This window comes from Heterodontus francisci, chromosome 34 (assembly GCF_036365525.1).
Source record: "Heterodontus francisci isolate sHetFra1 chromosome 34, sHetFra1.hap1, whole genome shotgun sequence".
NCBI lineage: Eukaryota > Metazoa > Chordata > Chondrichthyes > Heterodontiformes > Heterodontidae > Heterodontus > Heterodontus francisci.
The window spans coordinates 5,345,621-5,365,224 of record NC_090404.1 but is presented as its reverse complement, the minus strand read 5'-3'; the positions used below and the strand labels follow the sequence as shown (position 1 = coordinate 5,365,224).

Sequence of the window (19,604 nt, the reverse complement as noted above, 5' to 3'; positions counted from 1 at the left end):
ACTCGCTGGTGTCTCATTGGCTATTGTGACTGAGTGAATCCCTTCCCACACATGGAGCAGGTGAATGGTCTCTCCCCAGTGTGAACTCGCTGGTGTCTCATTGGCTATTGTGACTGAGTGAATCCCTTCCCACACATGGAGCAGGTGAATGGTCTCTGTCCAGTGTGAACTCGCGGTGTGCCTGCAAGTTGGACAAATGACTGAATCCCTTCACACACACAGAGCAAGTGAATGGCCTCTCCCTAGTGTGAATTTGATGGTGTTTCAGCACAGTTGATGAGTGAATGAATCCTTTCCCACACCTGGAGCTGGTGAACGGCCTCTCCCCAGTGTGAACTCGCTGGTGTTTCTGCAAGATGCATGACTGAGTGAATCCCTTCCCATACACAGAGCAGGTGAATGGCCTCTCCCCAGTGTGAACTCGCTGGTGTTTCTGCAAGATGCATGACTGAGTGAATCCCTTCCCATACACAGAGCAGGTGAATGGCCTCTCCCCAGTGTGAACTCGCTGGTGTTTCTGCAAGATGCATGACTGAGTGAATCCCTTCCCACACACAGAGCAGGTGAATGGTCTCTGCAGTGTGCATGCGTTGGTGTGTCAGCACCTCACTTGTGCTTTTAAAGCTTTTCTCACACTCAAAACATTTAAAAGGTCGCTTATCAGTGTGAACTCGCTGGTGTGTCAGCAGGGTGGATAACTAAGTGAATCCCTTCCCACAGATGGAACAGGTTAATGGCTTTTCCCCAGTTTGAATTTGTACGTGTACATAGAGCTTGGATAACTCAGTGAATCCTTTCCCACACAAGGAACAGGTGAATGACTTCTCCCCGGTGTGACTGCACCAATCAGTTTCCAGTTTGAATAGGTAATTAAATCCCATCCAACATTCCCCACATTTCCACGGTTTTCCGTGATGCGGAGGTCTTTGTGTCTCTCCAGGTTGGACAATCAGTTGAAGCCTCGTCCACACACAGAATGTGGACAGTTTCTCCCCACCGTGAATGGTGTGATGTTTTTTCAGGCTGTGTAACTGGTTAAAGCTCTTTCCACAGTCAGTGCACTGGAACACTCTCACTCGGGTGTGTGTGTCTCGGTGCTTTTCCAGTCACACTGATGTTTGAAATCTATTCCCACAGAGACAGCGGGCAGATTTTTCCCATTCCACATTCAAAAGACAATATTTTGGTCCTGATGAATTGAGTGACTGTTAGATCTTGACGTGAAGTTTAGTTTGAACTTCCCGTCTGCAAATCGTCCCCCTTCCAATACCCTGTAACAGGGAATTACATAGAATACTCAGTACATAGACAGGCCTTTCAGTCCAACTAGTCTGTACAGGTACTTATACACCTCATGTGTCTGCTCCCATTCCATCCACCTCATTTCAGCCTTTCAACAGACATTTTTATTCCCTTTTCTCTCATATTTTCATCCAGTTTCCTTTTGAAAGCATCTCAACTATTTGCCTCAACCACTTCCACATTCTACCCACTCTGTGAGTAAAGAAATCTCTCCTTATTTCCCTATTGGATTTATCAGTAACTGTATTCATGGCCCCTGGATTTGGATTCGCTCACAAGTGGAAACATTCTCTCCACATCTACTCTGTCCAACCCATTGATAATTTTAAAGAGCTCTATCATGTCACCGCTAAGTCTTCTGTTTTCGGAATATAAAAGCTCCACCCTGTTCAATCTTTCCCAATCGCTGTAATCTCTCAGTTTACTGAATCCATCACTGTCCCTCACCAAGACTTGTACAGGATGGCGGCCAGTGACCCCGCTCCCCCGGGCCTGTCACCGCGGGGTAAGCCCGGGGCCTGTGGCCTACCCTGGGTGTTTATGAAGCTTCCCAGCCCACCCACGGCTCCAGTTCCTCGCCTGCGCCCACAGTCTCCTCCCGCCTCCCGAGCCGCCTGTTCCACCTCAGTCCAACTCTCACCCGCTGCAGCATCATCGCCAGCACTCCGATCAAAATGACACTGTGCATACTCCAGATACAGTCCAGCACTGCGCCTGCGCGCTGAACTGCTGCCATGTGAATAGGGCGGTCACTTCCGCGTGGAATGGTGGGTAATAGCCCCGCCATTGAAAGTCCGAATGGCTGCCTCAGAGATATTGACCATCTTTGCAATGGGAGACAAATGGCTACAAGTGAACCAAGATTAAAATTAAAATATACCTGCATAATATTCTCTATAAGAACAAGGGTGACCGCGGTGACTACGACAATGACTGTGGAATCTCCCTGCTCAGCATAGTGGGGAAAGTCTTCGCTTGAGTCGCTTTAAACAGGCTCCAGAAGCTGGCTGCACGTGTCTACCCTGAGGCACAGTGTGGCTTTCGAGCAGAGAGATCGACCATTGACATGCTGTTCTCTCTTCGCCAGCTACAGGAGAAATGCCACAAAGAACAGATGCTCCTCTACATTGCTTTCATTGATCTCACCAAAGCCTTTGACCTCGTCAGCAGATGTGGTCTCTTCAGACTACTAGAAAAGATTGGATGTCCACCAAAGCTACTAAGTATTATAACTTCATTCCACGACAATATGAAAGGCACAATTCAGCATTGCAGCACCTCATCAGACCCCTTTCCTATCCTGAGTGGTGTGGAACAGGGCTGTGTTCTCCCACCTACTCTGTTTGGGATCTTCTCCCTGCTGCTCTCACACGCGTTCAAGTCTTCAGAAGAAGGAATTTTTCTCCACACGACCAGGTGGCAGGTTGATCAACCTTGCCCGTCTAAGAGCAAAGACCAAAGTACGGAAAGTCCTCATCAGGGAACTCCTCTTTGCTGACGATGCTGCATTAACATCTCACATTGAAGAGTGTCTGCGGAGACTCGTCGACAGGATTGCGGCTGCCTGCAACGAATTTGGCCTAACCATCAGCCTCAAGAAAATGAACATCATGGGACAGGACGTCAGAAATGCTCCATCCATCAATATTGGCGACCACGCTCTGGAATTAGTTCAAGAGTTCACGTACCTAGGCTCAACTATCACCAGTAACCTGTCTCTCGATGCAGAAATCAACAAGCGCATGGGAAAGGCTTCCACTGCTATGTCCAGACTGGCCAAGAGAGTGTGGGAAAATGCGCACTGACACGGAACACAGAAGTCCGAGTGTATCAAGCCTGTGTCCTCCATACCTTGCTCTACAGCAGCGAGGCCTGGACAACATATGTCAGCCAAGAGCGACGTCTCAATTCATTCCATCTTCGCTACCTCTGGAGAATCCTTGGTATCAGGTGGCAGGATTGCATCTCCAACACAGAAGTTCTCGAGGTGGCCAACATCCCCAGCATATTCACCCTACTGAGCCAGCGGCGCTTGAGATGGCTTGGCCATGTGAGCCGCATGGAAGATGGCAGGATCCCCAAAGACACATTGTACAGCGAGCTCGTCAGTGGTATCAGACCGACTGGCCGTCCATGTCTCCACTTCAAAGACGTCTGCAAATGCAACATGAAGTCCTGTGACATTGACCACAAGTCGTGGGAGTCAGTTGCCAGTGATCGCCAGAGCTGGCGGGCAGCCATAAAGGTGGGGCTAAAGTGTGGCGAGTCAAAGAGACTTAGCAGTTGGCAGGAAAAAAGACAGAAGTGCAAGGGGAGAGCCAACTGTGTAACAGCCCCAACAATCAAATTTCTCTGCACACCTGTGGAAGAGTTTGTCACTCGAGTATTGGCCTTTATAGCCACTCCAGGCGCTGCTTCACAAACCACTGACCACCTCCAGGCGCTTACCCATTGTCTCTCGAGACAAGGAGGCCAAAGAAGAAAATTCTGCCAGAGAAGAACGGCAAATAAGGTCCATCTTGGCTTGCAAAAGATAAATACTTTTTTTTAACAAAACGAGTATGAGAAATGTACTCACAGGGAGTGGCGTCCATATTTCTGTGGGGCAGTTGAGCTTCATTTCGCCTAATTTAATGGCGTTGGAGGCGTTTTGCCCCTAACAAAGATGGCGAGAACGACGTCTGACGATCCAGCCTGGAACGCAGATCGTGCGCGTGCGCGACCTGCGTGGCAGTGATTATCAGATGATTTTTTGCGCACCGAGAAATTCGAACGGTTTAACGGTCGCCGGCGTTGCCATGGCTGCGGGGGCGGGGCTTGGTAACGGCGCGCGCCGGCACAGGTGGGCCATCGAGCTGAGCAGCAGCAGGTGAGCGGCCAGGAGCAAGGCCGCGGAGAGAGCCTGGGACTCGAGTGGGATGCGACAGCCGGCAGGCCCCGGGTTGGTTTCTCTCCTGGGGAGGACACCACTCTGTCGTCACCCAAAACAAGGGGATTTTAATATCACAGCCTTTGAGGGGGAGGCAATGGGTGTGAGAAAACCTGGTTGATAATTACTGAGCTTGGATGGGTTTTGGTGTCTCCAGTGGGTGGGCTTCAGATTTTCCACCAGTCCCTTTGAGGAAAGGACTGGCTGCAAGTTTTTACTAATTCATTCTTGGGATGTGGGCATCGCTGGTAAAGCTGGTATTTATTACCCTGTCCCTGGTCACCCCTTGAGAAGGTGCTGGTGGTGGGCGGTCGCCTCCTTGAACCGGTTTCATACGACTGAGTGGTTCGTTCGGCCACTTCAGGGGCAGTTAATAGTCACCCATGTTAGTGTAAGACTTCAGTCACATATACAGGCCCAGACGGGGTAAGGACAGCAGGTATCCATCCCTCAAGGGGCATTAATGAACCAATTTTCTGCCAGTTGTGAAGAAGTGGAGTTTTTGGTCCTTTATCCCTTTGCTGTTTGTGGGATCTTGCTGTGCACAGTTTGGGCTGTCCATGTTATCCTACATTACAAGAGTGAGTACACATTTTAGGATGCTTAATTGGCTGTGAAGTGCTTTGGAACACCCTGAGGTCGGGGAATATGCTGTTTAAATGAACGTTCTTAGGCAATCCAGCAGCTTCATGGTCACTTCTGTTGACAACCAGCTTTTTTATTTCCAGATTTTGACTTCCAATTCTCAAACTGCCATGGCAGGATTCGAACTCACAGGCTCTGCATTAACGTAACAGAACCACGACTGAGTACTTAATTGGGGAATTTGGTAAGTGTGGGAATTTCAAGGGTTGATCTCTTTCTGAAATCTAGTCAAGTTTCCATTTAGCATTTAACTTAATTTTAACATTAAATTGTAGTTCCTTTCAGTCTTAGTCAGTGGTAAACAAGCTGCCTGTTAGTGCCAGCTGCACAGTCAGCAGGGCCTGTCTCAAGTCTCTGGAATTCTAGCTAGTTTACATTCAGGAGGTTCTGCTCTGCGAGTCCGAGAGCTGAACTCGGGAATTTGCTAAGTGTGGGAATTTGGTGCAGTGAGGGAGGAGATGCTGTTCTGGTCATTTACAGAACAAGCCGAAGCTGCAGACAGTGAGAGCTGAAGCCCAGAGGCATGAATTAGGGAGCAGCTTGGTGATCGGTTGGTGAATTTTAAGGTTTCTTTTTTCTTTTCTAAACTGGGTCAGTAGTTTAAATTGGTACTGGCAAGATAATTAACTTTGTATGTTCACTAGTATTAATACAAATTATTAGTGATATTTCTAATTTTAAAACCTAATTAGTTAAGTAAAACATAATAAAGATGGCAGGGTAGGTGATGTGTTGCAGCTGTAGCATGTGGGAGCTCGTGGGTACCAGTGTGATCCACTGCAACCACATCTGCAATAAATATCTGCAGCTCGAGGAACTTCAGCTCAGTGTTGATGCGCTAGAATCCAAGGTTCGTACACTGTGATGCATCAGGGAGGGAGAAGTCACCCGGACGCTTTGTTCCAGGAGGCAGCCACACCCCTTAAGCTAGGTCCTTCAGATTTGGTCCATGGTCAGGGACAGGAGGGTGTGACTGTGAGTGAGGCAAGTATGGGGACCCAGAAGGTAGCACTGGAGAAGCCTCAGCACTTGCACTTGTCCAGCAGGTTCAAGGTTCTTCCAGCTTGTGTGGACAAGAACAGGGACAGCAAACTGGCCACAGTGCTGTGCTGCAGTGGACCATTCAAGTGGGGGGAGTAAAACAGAATGTAGTTGTAGTAGGGGACAGTATAGTTAGGGGGATAGATACTATTCTTTGCAGCGGAGAGCGTGAGTCCTGAACACTGTGTTGCCTGCCCGGTACCAGGGTTAAGGAACTTGGAGTGGGAGGGGAAGGATCCAGTTGCCGTGGTCCATGTGGGTACCAACGACATAGATAGGACTAAGAGAAAGGTTCTGCTGAGGGAGTATGAGTAACTATGGGCTAAATTAAAAAGTGGAACCACAAAGGTGATAATCTCTGGATTACTACCTGAGCCACAAGCAAATTACCTTAGGGTAAATAAGATCAGAGAATTGAATGCATGTCTCAAAGATTGGTGTGGGAGAAATGGGTTTCGATACATGGGGCACTGGCACCAGTACTGGGGAAAGAGGCTGCTGTACCATTGGGACGGCCTTCACCTGAACCGTGCTGGGACCAGAGTCCTGGCGAATTGTATAACTGGGGCTGTAGAGAGCTTCAAACTAAATAGTAGGGGGGAAGGGTTCAGATGAGGGGAAATTTAGAAAGTTAAAGAAAAAGGACAAGACAATATTGTAGGCAATGATAACCAGAGTGTGAGAGGAAGAGATAGAGCGTACAAGAGTAAGAATGCACCAGCAAATAAGGTCAGAGTAGGGAAAAATGGTAAAAAGACTAAATTAAAGACACCTTATCTGAATGCACATAGCATTCACAACAAGATGGATGAATTGATATATCCATTTATTTCTATTTGTGCTGTGATAGCCATTTCTGTGACATGGTTGCAAAATGACCAAGGTTGGGAATTAAATATTCAAGAGTATTTAACATTTCGAAAGGATAGGAAGAAAAGAAAAGGAGATGGAGTAACTCTGTTAATAAAGGCTGAGTTCAGTACAGTAGTGAGAAATGATCTCGGCTCAGAAGATCAAGATGTAAAATCAGTTTGAATGGAGATAAGAAATAGCAAAGGAATGAAGTCACTGGTGGGCCTAGTTTATAGGTCCCTAACAGTAGCTACACTGTAAGACACAATATAAATCAAGAAATAATGGGGGCTTCTAGGAAAGGTACTGCAATAATTTTTGGCAATTTTAATCTTCATATAGATTGAACTGATCAAATATGCAAAGTTAGCCTGGACAGTGAATGCATAGAGTGTACTGGGGGCAAGCTTGGAAGTTTGGCAAACTGAGGATGATACCAGTCCACTGCAGCAGGACATAGTTAGGCTAGCAGAATGAGCAGACAAGTGGCAGGTGGCATTTAATACAGAGAAGTGTGAGGTGATGCATTTTGGCAGAAGGAATAGGGAGAGGTCATATATACTTAATGGCACAGTTCGAAAGAGTGTACAGGGACAGAGGGAACTTGCATAGATCTTTGAAGGTGGCAGGACATATTGAGAGAATATTTAGCAAAGCATATGGGATCTTGGGCTTCAGAAATAAAAGCATTGAGTGCAAAAGCAGAGAAGTTGTGCTCAACCTTGATAAAGCTCTGGTTAGGCCCCATCTGGAGTATTGAATCCAGTCCTGGTCACATGTTGGGAAGGATGTGAAGGTCCTTGAGAGGGTGCAGAGGAGATTTATTTTCATTACTTGTTTTCATGGGATGTAGGTGTTGCTCGCAAGGCCAGCATTTGTTGCCCATCCCTACCTGCCCTTGAGATGGTGGTGGTGAAATACCATGAACTGTTGCAGTTCATCTGGTGCGGTACACCCACAGGGAGTTCCAGGATTTTGATCCAGTGACAGTGAAGGAACAGTGATTTCCATGTCAGAATGGTGTGTGGCTTGGAAGGGATCTTGCAGATGGTGGTGTTTGCATGCATCTGCTGCCCTTATCCTTCCAGGTGGAAGAGGTCACTGGTTTGGAGGGTGCTGTCGAAGGAGGCGTGGTGAGTTGCTGCAGTGTATCTTGTAGATGGTATATACAGCAGCTACTGTGTGTCGGTGGTTGATGGAGTGAATGTTTAAGTTGGTGGATGGGGGTGCTGATCAAGCAGGCTGCTTTGTCATGGATGGTGTTGAGCTCCCTGAGTGTTGTTGGAGCTGCACTCATTCAGGCAAGTGGAGAGTATTCCATCACATTCCTGTAGGGAGGAGATGGTGGCATTGTGGTAATGTCAGTGGACCAGTAATCCAGAGGCCCAGGCTAAAATCCATGGTTTTATGAAGGGTAAATCGTGCTTGACTAATTTGCTAGAGTTCTTCGAAGATGTAACCAGATAATGGGGATCCTGTAGATGTAGTATATCTGGACTTCCAGAAGGCATTTGATAAGGTGCCGCACAAAAGGTTAATACACAAGGTAAGATCACATGGGGTTAGGGGTTAGCTAACCAACAGAAAACCGAGAGTTGGGATAAATGGGTCCTTTTCGGGTTAGCAAAATGTAACTAGTGGGGTGCCACAGGGTTCGGCCCTCGGGGGCCCCAACTATTTACAATCTATATTAATGACTTGGATGCAGCAATAGAAGGTACTAAAGCCAAATTTGCAGATGAGACTAAAAAAGGAGGGATAAGTTGCAATAAAGAAATACATTTACAAATGGATATGGATAGGTTAGGTGAATGGGCCAAAATTTGGCAGATGGAGTTTAATGTGGATAAGTGAGGTTATCCATTTTGGTCAGAAGAATAGAAAGGCAAATTATTATCTAAACGGAGAGAAACTTCAGAGTGCTTCGGTGCAGAGGGATTCCTCATGTATGAATCGTAGAAAACTAGGATGCAGGTACAGCAGGTAAGTAATAAGGAAGGCAAATGGAATTTTGGCATTTATTGCTAAAGGAATAGAATATAAAAATAGGGAAGTGTTGCTGCAACTGTACAAGGCATTAGTGAGACCGCACCTGGAGTATTGCGTACAGTTTTGGTCCCATTACTTGAGGAGGGATGTAGCTGCACTGGAGGCAGTTCAGCGGAGGTTCGATAGATTGATTCCAGACATGAGAGATTGAGCAGTTTAGGCCTTTTACTCTCTAGAGTTTAGAAGAATGAGAGGAGATCTAATTGAGGTATATAAGCTGATTAAGGGGATTGACAAAGTAGACGTATAGAGGATGTTTGCTCTGGTGGGGCAATCTAGAACGAGAGGTCATAGTTTTAGGATAAGGGGTAGCAGATTTAAAACAGGGATGAGAAGAAATTACTTCTCTCAAAGGGTAGTGAGTCTGTGGAATTCACTACCCCAGAGTGCGATGGAGGACGGGACATTGAGTAAATTTAAGGAGGAGATAGACAGATTTTTAATTAGTAATGGATTGAAGGGTTATGGAGAACGGGTAGGAAAGTGAAGGTGAGATGAGATGAGCCATGATCGTATTGAATGGCGGAGCAGGCTCGAGGGGCTGAATTGCCTACTCCTGCTCCTAGTTCTTATGTTCCTATGTAATGCCTTGGGAACATGAGATAAATGGGTCTTTTTCAGGTTGGCAAGCTGTAACCAGTGGAGTGCCACAGGGATCAGTGCTGGGGCCTCAATTGTTTACAGTCTATATCAATGACTTGAATGAAGGGACTGAATGTATGGTAGCTTAATTTGCTGATGACACCAAGATAGGAAGGGAAAGTAACTTGTTAAGAGGAGGTAAAAAGTCTACAAAGTGATATGGATAGGTTGAGTGCATGGGCAAAATTTTGGCAGATGGAATATAATGTGGGAAAATGTGAATTTGTTAACTTTGGCAGGAATAGAAAAGCAGTGTACGATTTAAACGGAGAGAGATTGCAGAACTCCGTGGCACAGAGGGATCTGGGTGTCCTGGTACATGAATCACAAAATGTTAGAATACAGGTGCAACAAGTGGTTAGGAAGGTAAATGGAATGTTGGTGATTATTGTGAGGGAATGGAATATAAAAGTAGGGAAGTTTTACTGCAGCTGTACAGGACCTTGGTGAAACCACAACTGGAGTACTGATTTGGCCTCCTTATTTGAAAAAAAATAGAAAGGGCGGCACAGTGGTTAGCACGGCAGTCTCACAGCTCCAGCGACGCGGGTTCGGTTCTGGGTACTGGCTGTGTGGAGTTTGCAAGTTCTCCCTGTGACCGCGTGGGTTTCCGCCGGGTGCTCCGGTTTCCTCCCACAGCCAAAGGCTTGCAGGTTGATAGGTAAATTGGCCATTGTAAATTGCCCCTAGTGTAGGTAGGTGGTAGGAGAATGGGGGGGGGATGTGGTAGGGAATATGGGATTAATGTAGGATTAGTATAAATGGGTGGTTGTTGGTCCGCATAGACTCGGTGGGCCGAAGGGGCCTGTTTCAGTGCTGTATCTCTCTATGATATCTATGAATTGCATCAGAAGCAGTTCAGAGAAGGTTCAATCAACTCATTCCTGGGATGAAGATCTTATCTTTTGAAGAAAGGTTGAACAAATTGGGCCTTTACCCATTGGAGTTTAGAAGAATGAGAGGTGATCTTATTGAAGCATGCAAGATCCAGAGGGGACTTGACAGAGTGATGCTGAGAGGATGTTTTCCCTTGTGGGAAGACTAGAACTAGGGGACACAGTTTTAAGAATGAGGTCTCTCTATTAAGACAGAGATGAGGAGAAATTTTTTCACTGAGGTTCATTAGTCTGTGGAATTCTCTTCCCCAGAAAGCAGTGGAGGCTGAGTCATTGAATTTATTCAAGGCTGAGTGAGATAGATTTTTGATAAACAAAGGAGTCAAGGGTTATGGGGGAAGTGGGGGGGGGGGGGTGGGTGGGCTGACAGGAGAGTGGAGTTGAGTCCACAAGCAGATCAGCCATGATCTTATTGAAAGGCAGTGCAGACTTGAAGGGCTGAATGGCCTACTCCTGCTCCGAAGTCCTGTGTTCAAATCTGATCACTGCATTGCAAGTTTGTATCAGTATGGTGTCATGAAACTATCATTGATTGTTATAAAAACCCATCACGTTCACCAATGTCCTTTGGGGATGCCTGGTCTGGCCTACATGTGACTCCAGACCCATGCCAATGTGGTTGACTCTTAACTACCCTCTGAAATGGCCTAGCAAGCCGCTCAGTTCATGGGCAATTAGGGATGGGCAACAAAAGCCAGCAACGTCTGCATATCATGAAAGATAATATAAACAAAAAACTTGTGTCTTGTGGACAGGCTTTGAAGCGTCAGGAGGTCAGTTACTCGCCACAGAATTCCCAGCCTCTGACCTGCTCTTGGAGCCCCAATGTTTACGTGGCTGCTCCTGTTCAGTTTTTGGTCAATGGTCAGCCCCAGGATGATGTTAGTGGGGTATTTATCGATGGTAATGTGGTTGAATGTCAAGAGGAGATAGTTTGATTCTCTCTTGTTGGAGATGGTCGTTGTTTGGCATTTTTGTGGTGTGAATGTTACTTGCCACTTGTCAGCCCATTACCAGAATGGATCCAGAGAATGAGTGATTTTCGCTACACTGTCAGGGTGGAGAAGTTGGGGTTGTTCTCCTTGAAGCAAAGTAGATTGAGGGGAGATTTGATAGAGGCGTACAAGAATTTGACTGTTTTGGATAGGGTAAACAAAGAAAAGCTGTTCCCCGTAGCTGATGGTACAAGGACCAGTGAACACAGATTTAAGGTTTTGGGTGAGAGATGTGGGGGATGTGAGGAAGAACTTTTTTATACAGCGTGTTATAATGATCTGGAACTTACTTCCTATGAGGGTAGTGGAAGCGAAGACGATGATAAGATTTCAAGTAAATTGGATGAGCACTTGAGGGAAATAAACTTGCAGGGCTACAGGAATAGAACAGGAGAGTGGGACTGACTGGGTGGCTTTACAGAGAGCTGGCATGGACTCAATGGGCTGAATGGGGGAGGCAGTGGCGTAGAGGTAATGTCACTGAACTAATAATGCAAAGGCCTAAGCTAATGCTCTGGGGACATGGGTTCAAATCAAATTGAATTTTAATTCAATTAATTAATAAAATTTTGGAATTGAAACATAGAAAATAGGAGCAGGCCATTCAGCCCTTCGAGCCTGCTCCACCATTCATAATGATGATTGCTGATCATCCAACTCATCCAACCTGTTCCTGCTTTCCCACCATATCCTTTGATCCTTTTCGCCCCAAGAGCTATATCTAACTCCTTCTTGAAAACATACAATGTTTTGGCCTCAACTGCTTTCTGTGGTAGTGAATTCCACCGGCTCACCACTCTCTGGGTGAAGAAGTTTCTCCTCATCTCAGTCCTGAATGGTTCACCCCATATCCTTAGACTATGACTCCTGGTTCTGGACTCCCCCACCATCGGGAACATCATTCCTGCATCTACCCTGTCAAGTCCTGTTAGAAATTTATAGGTTTCTATGAGATCCCTCCCCCTCACTCTTCTGAACTCCAGTGACTATAATCCCAACCGACTCAATCTCCTCATATGTAAGTCCCACCATCCCAGGAATCAGTCTGGTAAACCTTCGCTGCACTCCCTCTATAGCAAGAGCATCCTTCCTCAGATAAGGAGACCAAAACTGCACACAATATTCCAGGTGTGGCCTCACCAAGGCCCTGTATAATTGCAGCAAGACATCCCTGCTCCTGTGCTTGAATCCTCTCGCTATGAAGGCCAACATGCCATTTGCCTTTTTTACCGCTTGTTGCATCTGCATGCTTACCTTCAGCGACTGGTGTACGAGAACACCCAGGTCTCGTTGCATATTCGCCTCTCTCAGTTTATAGCCGTTCAGATAATCTGCCTTCCTGTTTTGTAACCTCACATTTATCTACATTATACTGCATCTGCCATGCATTTGCCCACTCGCTTATCTTGTCCAAATCACCCTGACGCCGCTCTGCATCCTCCTCACGACTCACCCTCCCACCCAGTTTTGTGTCATCTGCAAATTTGGAGATATTACATTTAGTTCCCTCATCTAAATCATTAGTATATATTGTGAATAGCTGGGGTTCTAGCACCGATCCCTGCAGTACCCCATAGTCACTGCCTGCCATTCGGAAAAAGACAAGTTTATTCCTACTCTTTGTTTCCTGTCTGCCAACCAATTTTCTATCCATCGCAATACGCTACCCCCCAATCCCATGTGTTTTAATTTTACACGCTAATCTCTTATGCGGGACTTTGTCGAAAGCCTTCTGAAAGTGAAATTGAAAGCTAGTCTCAGTAATGGTGCCATGAAACTGTCATCGATTGTTGTAGAAACCCATCTGGTTCACTGATATCCTTTAGGGAAAGAAATCTGCTGTCCTTACCTGGTCTGGCCTACATGTGACTCCAGACCCACAGCAATGTGGTTGACTCTAAATACCCTCTGAAATGGCCCAGCAAGCCACTCAGTTGTATCTAACCGCTACAAAGTATACTTAACATTTAAAAAATATTTAGATGAGCACTTGAAACGCCACAGCACACAAGGCTACGGGCCGAGTGCTGGAAAATGTGATTAGAATAGATAGGTGCTTGATGGCTGGCACGGACACGATGGGCCAAAGGGCCTGTTTCTATGCTGTATAACTCTATGACTCTAAAGTTGGTAAGGAATGAAACCGGACAGACCATCCGGTATCGACCTCGGCACCAGAAACGGCAACGGCAAACCCAGCCCTGTTAACCCTGCAATGTCCTCCTTTCTAATATCTGGGGGCTTGTGCCAAGATTGGGAGAGCTGCCTAACAGCCTGACATAGTCATACTCACCGAATCTTACCTTCCAGACAGACAATGTCCCAGACATCACCATCCCTGGGTTTGTCCTGTTCCGATTAGATTAGAGATACAGCACTGAAACAGGCCCTTCGGCCCACCGAGTCTGTGCCGAACATCAACCACCCATTTATACTAATCCTACACTAATCCCATATTCCTACCAAACATCCCCACCTGTTCCTATATTTCCCTACCACCTACCTATACTAGTGACAATTTATAATGGCCAATTTACCTATCAACTTGCAAGTCTTTTGGCTTGTGGGAGGAAACCGGAGCACCCGGAGAAAACCCACGCAGACACAGGGAGAACTTGCAAACTCCACACAGGCAGTACCAGGAATCGAACCCAGGTCCCTGGAGCTGTGAGGCTGCAGTGCTAACCACTGCGCCACTGTTCCACCGGCAGAGGTGGCGGCACAGTGGTATACAGTTGGGAGGGAATTGCCCTGGTCGTCTTCAACATTGACTCCGGACCCATGAAGTCTCATGGCATCAGGCCAAACATGGGCAAGGAAGCATCCTGCTGATTACCACCAACCGCAACCCGCCGCCCCCCCCCCCCTCAGCTGATGAGTCAGTACTCCTCCACGTTGAACAGCACTTGGAGGAAGCACTCAGGGTGACAAGGGCGCAGAATGTACTCAGGGTGGGGAACTTCAATGTCCATCACCAAGAGTGGCTTGGGAGCACCACACTACTGACTGAGCTGGCCGAGTCCTGAAGGACATAACTGCTAGACTGGGTCTGTGGCAGACGGTGAGAGAACCAACAAGAAGGAAAAACATACTTGACCTCATGCTCACCAATCTATGTTTAAAGCCTTATTGACAGATTTCGAAATACAAATGACATAAAGGGATATGAGGATAGTGTGGGGAAAAAGGCATTGAAGTGGATGTTCAGCCATGATCATATTGAATGGCGGGGCAGGCTGAATGGCCTATTCCTGCTCCGATATTCCTAATCTGTCTGTCGCAGATGCATCTGTCCATGACAGTATTGGTGGGAGTGACCACCGAGCAGTCCTTGTGGAGACGAAGTCCCGTCTCCATATTGAGGATACCCTCCATCATGTTGTGTGGCATTACCATCGTGCTAAATGGGGTAGATTTCAAACAGATTTAGCAATGCAAAACTGGGTATCCATGAGGAGTTGTGGACCATCAGCAGCAGCAGAATTGTACTCAATCACAATCTGTAACCTCAAGGTCCGGCATATCCCCCCATTCTACCATTACCATCAAGCCGGGGGATCAACCATGGTTCATTGAAGAGTTCAGGAGGGCACGCCAGGAGCAGCACCAGGCATACCTGAAAATGAGGTGTCAACCTGCTGAAGCTCCAACCCAGGACTGCTTGCGTGCCAAACAGCATAAGCAGCATGTGATAGACAGAGCTGAGCGATCCCACAACCAACGGATCAGATCTAAGCTCTGCAGTCCTGCTACATCACAGTCGTGAATGATGGTGGACATTTAAACAACTAACAGGAGGTGGTGGCACAACAAATATCCCCATCCTCAATGACAGGGGAGCCCAGCACATCAGTGCAAAAGATAAGGCTGACGCATTTGCAACAATCTTCAGCCCGAAGTGCCGAGTCGATGATCCATCTCGGCCTCCTCCTGAAATCCCCAGCATCACAGATGCCAGTCTTCAGCCAATCTGATGCACTCTGCATGATATCAAGAAATGACTGAAGGCACTGGATACTGCAAAGGCTATGGGTCCTGACAACATTCCGGAAATAGTCCTGAAGACCTGTGCTCCAGAACTTGCCGCGCCCCTAGCCAAGCTATTCCAGTACAGATACAACACTGGCATCTACCCGGCAATGTAGAAAATTGCCCACTTATGTCCTGTACACAAAAAGCAGGACAAATCCAACCGTGCTAATTATTGCCCCATCAGTCTACTCTCAATCATCAGTAGAGTGATGGAAGGTGTCGTCAACAGTGCTGTCAAGTGGCACTTGCTTAGCAATAACTTGTTCAGTGATGCTCAGTTTGGGTTCTGCCAGGATCTCTCAGCTCCTGACCTAATTACAGCCTTGGTTCAAACATGGACAAAAGAGCTGAACTCCAGAGGTGAGGTGAGAGTGACTGCCCTTGACATCAAGGCATCATTTGACCAACTATGGCATCAAGGAGCCCTAGCAAAACTGGAGTAATTGGAAATCGGGGAAAACTCTCCGCTGGTTGGAGTCGTCCCTAGCGCAAAGGAAGACAATTGTGGTTGTTGGTGGTCAATCATCTCAGCTCCAGGACAACAATCCAAGAGTTCCTCAGGGTAGTGTCCTAGGCCCAACCATCTTCAGCTGCTCCATCATTGACCTTCCTTCAGTCATAAGGTCAGAAGTGGGGATGTTCGCTGATGATTCACAATGTTCAGCACCATTCGTGACTCCTCAGATGTTGAAGCAGGGAGCAGGCTATTCTAGATTTGGTGTTGTGTAATGAGGTGGGATTAAAAAATTATCTCATTGTTAAGGATCCTCCAGGGAAAAGTGATCATAGCATGCTAGAATTTCAAATTCAGTTTGAAGGCGAGAAGCTGGAGTCCCACACGAGCGTTCTGGAGTTAAACAAAGGTAATTATATAGGCATGAGGACAGATTTGGCCCGAGTGGACTGGGCAGGAAGACCACAAGGTCAGACAGTTGACTAGCAGTGGCAGATGTTTAAGGAGATATTCAATTTATCCCAACTATAATATATTCCCGAGAGGAAGAAAGATTCTAGGAGGGGGAAAAAACATCCATGGCTAAGCAAGGAAGTTAAGGATAACATAAAGACAAAAACTAAGGCATACAATATTGCAAAAGCCAATGGCAGGCTGGAAGATAGGGAAACTTTTAAAAGATCAACAAAGGGTTACTAAAAAAGTAATAAGAGCAAAGGTAAATTATGAAAGAAAACTAGCGCAAAATATAAAAATGGATAGCAAAAGCTTCTATAAGTTTATAAAAGGGAAGAGAGTAGCTGAAGTGAATGTTGGTCCGTTGGAGGATGAGAATAGGGAGTTAATAGGGAACACAGAAATGGCGGAGATACTGAATCAGTATTTTGCTTCAGTTTTCACAGTGGAGGACACGAGTACCATCCCAATAGTACCAGGTAATGCAGAGGTTATAGAAAGGGAGGAACTTAGAACAATCATCATCACAAGGGAAAGAGTATTGAGCAAACTATTGGGGTTGAAGGCAGAGAAGTTCCCAGGGTCTGATGGCCTACATCCTAGGGTCTTAAAGGAAGTGGCAGCGGAGATAGTGGATCCATTGGTTATAATCTTCCAAAATTCTCTGGATACGGGAAAGGTTCCAGTGCATTGGAAAAAAGCTAATATAACGCCCTAATTCAAAAAGGGAGGGAGGCAGAAAGTAGGAAACTATAGGCCACTTAGTTTAACATCTGTCATTGGGAAATTGTTAGAATCCATTATTAAGGAAGTAATAACAGGACATTTCGAAAGTCAAAACTCAATCCATCAGAGTCAGCATGGTTTTATGAAGGGTAAATTGTGTTTCGTTAATTTACTAGAGTTCTTCGAAGCTGTAATAAGCAATGTGGATAATGGGGATCCTCTAGATGTAGTTTATCTGGACTTCCAGAAGGCATTTGATAAGGTGCCGCACAAAAGGTTAATACACAAGGTAAGTTCACATGGGGTTAGGGGCAATTTATTAGCTTGGATAGAGGATTGGCTAACCAACAGAAAACAGAGAGTCAGGATAAATGGGTCCTTTTCTGGTTGGCAAGATGTAACTAGTGGGGTGCCACAGGGTTCGGTCCTCGGGCCCCAACTATTAACAATCTATATAAATGGCTTGGATGCAGGGACAGAAGGTACTATAGCCAAATTTGCGGATGACACTAAAATAGGTGGGACAGTAAGTTGCAATAAAGAAATAAGAAATCTACAATTGGATATGGATAGATTAGATAAATGGGCCAAAATTTGGCAGATGGACTTTAATGTGGATAAGTGTGAAGTTATCCATTTTGGTCAGAAGAATAGAAAGGCAAATTATTATCTAAACGGAGAGAAACTTCAGAGTGCTTCGGTGCAGAGGGATCTGGGTGTCCTTGTGCATGCATCACAGAAAACTAGTTTGCAGGTACAGCAGGTGCTATGGCAAATGGAATTTTGGCATTTATTGCTCAAAGAATAGAGTATAAAAGTAGGGAAGTGTTGCTGCAACTGTACAAGTCTTTGGTGAGACCGCACCTGGAGTGTTGCATACAGTTTTGGTTCCCTTACTTGAGAAGGGATGGAGTTGCATTGACAGCAGTTCAGAGGAGGTTCACTAGATTGATTCCAGAGACGGGGGGCTTGTCTTATGAAGAGAGATTGAGCAGTTTAGGCCTTTACTGTCTGAGTTTAGAAGAATGAGAGGAGATCTAATTGAGGTATATAAGATGATTAAGGGGATTGAAAGGATGTTTCCTCTTGTGGGGCAATCTAGAACGAGAGGTCACAGTTTTAGGGTAAAGGGTAGCAGATTTAAAACAGAGATGAGGAAAAATTACTTCTCTCAAAGCATCATGAATCTATGGAATTCATTAGCCCAGAGTGCAGTGGATGCCGGGACATTAGGTAAATTTGAGGAGATAGATTTTTAAATGAGAAATGGGTTGAAGGGTTATGGAGAATGGGCAGGAAAGTGGAGTTGAGGCCAAGATGAGATCAGCCCTGATCGTATTGAATGGCGGAGCAGGCTCGAGGGGCTGAATTGCCTACTCCTGCTCCCAGTTCTTATGTTCTTATGTGTCGCAATGCAGCCAGACCTGGACAATATCCAGGCTTGGGCTTATAAGTGGCAGTTAACATTCACGCCACCCAAGTGCCAGGCAATGACCATCTCCAACAAGAGAGAATCTAACCATCTCCCCTTGCCATTATTATTGTAAATCTGAGTTCTTTTTGCCTTCAGTCTGGTTCAGTAAATATACCGAGTCGGATGTGTAGGTAAAATCAATTACTTTATTTGCGCATTTAGCCGGCTGACTTACTCCAATACAACGACACTGACTCCACCCAGAGTCTGTCTGGTCCACCAGAGTAAGTGAAGTTCATGATACAGATACAACTGTTTATACATTTAAGATTCATGCTACACCCCCTTGTTTAACCAATCAGTGTGGTACAATTTGACTTTCAAACAAATGATAACATGCAGTACATTTGTTACTGAGGTTAATAATACCCTCTATTCTCAATACATACTTGTTACTAACATAATATTGTTTTGCATCAGCAAGATTAAAAGAAAACAGACATTAAGACAATTAGCAAAGGAAGAGGGGTTAGAAACAAGATACTGATTTTGATTCCCACAGATACTGCTTTTGCTTCCCACAATTGTCATAAGTCCTGGGATCCTGTAATCTCTATCAAGTCACAGCATGAAGTCACACCAAGCAGCAACAGTATACAGTGATAGTGGGGCCTTTCATTCCTTCTTATCACTCACACAGGGATGGCCAGCATGTCTCACAGGAATCCATTTGTTCCAAACCACAAGGAGTCACACAATCAAGTCATAAATGAACAAATGTCCTTGCAATTACCAGTGCCTGTAAGTTTATACGATCTCACACTCTCAGCCTTTACTTTTAACTATTTCATTGCAGTTTCTCAAGCTTTAAATCATTTCATCAGAGCTCAGCAAAGTTACGATTCCTAACTTGGCTATATTTCCCATCAAGCATAGTGCCATGTCGTTCTGCTCATTTCTACATTCCCCCCCCTTTTATCATTCTATGATAACCTTCTCTCTACTGATCAACTTATATATATGATTATATATATTCACTAGGATTATATGGATCTATTTACTCAAATACATTTAAACAGTATAATATAAAAGCAAATATAAAAGAAAAAACTCAGCAACTGCTGAATCAGAAGGGTAGGCTGAGCCACCCTCTAACAAGGGGGCGTGTATT

At 45.7% G+C, this 19,604-nt stretch overlaps 1 protein-coding gene and 1 long non-coding RNA gene across 2 annotated transcripts in view; both read left to right on the top strand.

Moving 5' to 3' along the window:
• Nucleotides 1–19,604, top strand: part of LOC137348537 (zinc finger protein 850-like) — a 109,007-nt gene that overhangs the window by 24,809 nt on the left and 64,594 nt on the right. The gene's annotated exons all lie outside the window — the stretch shown is intronic.
• On the top strand, nt 3,998–19,307 carry LOC137348952 (uncharacterized). Its single transcript, XR_010969150.1, has 3 exons — nt 3,998–4,171; nt 4,960–5,060; nt 19,134–19,307. It is a non-coding gene; the product is annotated as an uncharacterized lncRNA (long non-coding RNA).